Below are 3960 nucleotides of genomic sequence, written 5' to 3' on the forward strand. Positions count from 1 at the left end.
ACCTCTGCCCTGGTGTCGATCGTTGTTTCCCACTGCTCGATGGCCGTGCCGTGTTGATGGACCCATCTTCACGCAAGCCTTTTCACCTGGTGATCAGGCAGCATGTCCTTCTCTCTCTCTCACCTGGCTTATACGTGCTCCTACTTTCTAGAGTCTGGGCCCTCATCCCTTTTTTGTGCTCGGACAGTTTTTTTAACAGGTCCTTTCAGCAGCTGATAGGCCACCTCAGGGCACACCCACACCTCAACAGGTGTTAACCAGTTTGTCCGTTATCCAGCCAGTCCACAGTGGATTAAAACACTACAAAACAAATATTAAAAATACAAATCATGCAAATAAAATCAAAACGGACATCTCAGCAGCTGGGGTCTTTACTGCAGAATCCTGCTCCTCATACCCCTTGTGGCAACAGCATAGCTCCTGAAAATGACTGGAAGTCAGCCATGCTTTGCGTTGCCGTGCCCATACAAGACATACAGACTGCTGCCTGGTTCCCTTCTGAATTTCCCAGGACATTTGTAGTCAAACTTGAAGGGAGTAGAGAAGCATAAACAGATGTAAACTTGGGCAAAATGGACCTCTGAAAAAGTGCTGCATCAAAGAAAAGTCTGGGAACTGTGGAGCCATGTGGTACAGGATGAGGTCACTGGACATATGGATGGACAGTGGTACGTCATGGGGGAACCACGTGGGACAGTCCCAGGATGAGACAGAATCAGTTCCTTCTCAGACTGGCTTAATTTGGCTCCAGATACCATCATCTCAGGGTCAGAAATCTGTCCTAGAACAAAAGAGTGAAGACATATACAAGGCATATGTAGTTCATATTTAGTTACTGATCACACAGAGGAAATGTTCTAACACTTCACACACAATAGTGAAAATATTAGTGTTAAACATTACTAGGTGGTTAGTCACAACCATATGAACCTCTTTAAACAATAATGAAGCTTATGATTAAGTTCAATAAGGAAGATCTGTAATCACTCATCTACCTGCTTTCCTGGGTGTTTGACTGCTTTTCGGTTTACACCTCTACTGCTTTCCCACACTGTCGATCTCAATACTGACATCATCACTCTGGTCCAATCATCAATCAAACTCGCTTTGCAAGGTTTAAATCTGGGCTCCGCACATTCTCCCCTTCAAACACCTCAGCTAGAGCTCTATTCAAGCCTCTATCTTCTTCGTCTCAAACAACAGCGTTCTTGACTCCGGAGGGTCCTGTACTAAATCACTGCTGGGATTCCATCTACATGAATTTCTCAATCTCAATAAATCACATTAAATTCTTCCAAGTGATCTTTCCTTATTGAATTAAATGCCTTTTACAGTGTAAACCTCAGACTGTTTTGGCCACTGTTTGGTTTTTGCACCATAAACTCACCGACAGGTTCAGGATGGATTTTATTAAAAAGTGAAGAAAAAAGCAGGTAGTCTCCAATCCATTGTAGCTGTAGGTATGCATGTGTTCCTCAGTAATGCTGACATTCTAATTGTAAATTGTAACTATCATTGTTAGAATTTTACTCTGATATGTTTTAACCTTGCCAACCTGTGTTCTTAGTCAGTGTCATCTTTGTAAGCCACTTGTGCAAGGTGGAGGTGGTGAAACACATGCAACTGGGAATAATGTACGATCTGCTACAGGAGTGCAACTGTGTGGTCGCGAAACCTGTTAATGGCTACACAGCTTCATGACATGTGACATCAAGGCAAGTAGTCTGAAGTCATTAAGGCCGGAAGGGATGGCTTTCTTTGGTGCCAGCACTAAACATGATGTCTTCCGTAGCGTTGGTACCTTTTCCAGCAGCAGACTCGGGGTTCAGTACTAAACCTATTGAAAACCTATTGTTGCATATTAAATACACGATGCTTGACTGGGTTGCTATGACAATAACTATGTACATTAGGTGGTACTTAATTGTAATAGAAAACCAGTCGATCTAAGTCGAGTTGTGGTGAGCCGTGGTGAGTCGATCTGAGTAAGAACTAATAAAGAAGGGGCTATACAGAGGTGTTGACAGGACCAGGTTGTGATCTCATCTACCTAGTGGGGAGACGGGTAGTGGTTCTGTATGGATCCTGCATGTTTAAATACACAAGGTCCAGATATTTACTTATAATTATGACACATTAACAATTGTAGTTGCATGTCTTAGTGCTCCTGGTACACTGCACAACTTGGATCTCACGCTTATCTTAGTTGTAGCTATGTAGCAGCATAGCTAGAATCAAACAACATTTGTAAACTTTAAAAAAAATTGAAATGCAACAATGTGATAGTGACTGGATGCTATAATTGTACTTCAGGCACACATTCAGCTGTCACCCCAGTACAGACTGCAGGGCTGTTTAAACTTAGGTAATGGAAACAACATCTTCATTTTTTAGACAAAGCAGTGTGATCATGACTGGGTACACCTCGGCCACACTAGAGTCACTGTGGCTCCCTCTGACCGGTGTCAGCGGAGATCAAAGACACTACAAACTCCTGTACCTGCTGCTGTACTAGTCCACCAAGTGTTGTAATGAAACGTGCCAAAATAAATGACATAAAACGACTTCACGTCTGATGGACTTTTATTTTTACCATTCATAATGAAATAACAAGGTAGAGCATGTCCACAAGTGTCCCAGGAGGAAGGAAACTGAATTCCTCAGAAGGAAGGATATTTTGGGTCTTATATAAAACTCTGGGTCAGGACCGGGACAAAGTCTCTTTTACACTGCTGGAATTGCAGCCATTGGAAAACAGAGCACACATCACTATCTATCAGTCAATAAAAATTATTCACTGAAATCTGCCAACATACTAAAGTGCATAATATTTAGTGTTTAAACAAATCCAACTTAAAGTTTCAGAGCTGTTTGATCACTTTGAAATAAACAGCAACACAGAGAGTGCACTCAGCTGAAATGATTAACTTGAAATAAAATGCGTATTTTTTTTATTATTATTTTTTTAAATTGACATTTAGGAATCACTGTACCATACCATCAACTTCAACAATTTGTCACTACATGTATTTTTCTTTTTTCTGTATTTAAACAACTAAAATATCCATACAAAAGGAATGAAAGAAGAAAGAAAGAAAGAAAGAAAGAAAGAAGAAAAGAAAGAAAGAAAGAAAGAAGAAAAGAAAGAAAGAAAGAAAGAAAATAGAAAAAGAAGCAAAGCAAAAAGCAAGTAGGGAGTGTGTTTTTGTTTCCATTAATATAACTAATATATCCTCTAGTCTTCTAGTAGTTAACACCGTCAAAATCAAAAACTGGCCTGCGTTTTCTAATGTAGTCCATCCATTTCTTCCATCATGATACAAACAGGTCCCTCTTGTAGTTCACATCTGCTGTCATTTTCTCCATCCTGTAAATGTCCACTGTGATGTTCATCCACATGTTCATAGCTGGGCTCTCTGAAGAAAGCCCTTTTTTTGTGATGGCTTTTTTTCCTGCTGCCAGTAAAATATTAAACAAGTATTTATCGTTCTTTGTATTTGTATTTCCACAATTTCTCCAGCAAGTGGGAGGGTTACCTTCATAATGAGATTTTTGGTGAGGTGTAATAAAATATCTTATCAGGCTTTTCCACCCAAATTCCCGCCAGCTCTGTGAGCTGCTACATGTCCATTGATATGCCCATATTGTTGTCCACTCTTCCTCCCTCCATTTCCCATTTTGTTTTAATATATAAAGTCAAGTGTAATTTCATATTTGTCAATCCTTTATAGAGGTCACCTATAATACCTCTGTCTTTATTTGAACTGTATGCTCTTTTAAATACTTCTAGCAGCTGTTTACTTAGTTCAGCCTTAGCTTTTATCTTTTTGTTGACAAAATGCCTCGTCTGTAGATATCTATAAAAATCCTGTGTTTCTAATGAATATTTATCTTTCATTTTATCAAAACTAATTAGTCTGCCTTCCTCCATTACCATACATAAAGCTGTTAATCCTTTAT

General features: G+C 39.6%; 1 protein-coding gene across 4 annotated transcripts in view; it reads left to right on the forward strand.

Moving 5' to 3' along the window:
• The window catches only part of LOC102299476 (proline-rich protein 12), a 54477-nt gene that overhangs the window by 14788 nt on the left and 35729 nt on the right, over positions 1–3960 (forward strand). The gene's annotated exons all lie outside the window — the stretch shown is intronic.

This window comes from Haplochromis burtoni, unplaced genomic scaffold (assembly GCF_018398535.1).
Source record: "Haplochromis burtoni strain Fernald_Lab_line unplaced genomic scaffold, NCSU_Asbu1 Contig_651, whole genome shotgun sequence".
In the NCBI taxonomy this organism is placed as follows: domain Eukaryota; kingdom Metazoa; phylum Chordata; class Actinopteri; order Cichliformes; family Cichlidae; genus Haplochromis; species Haplochromis burtoni.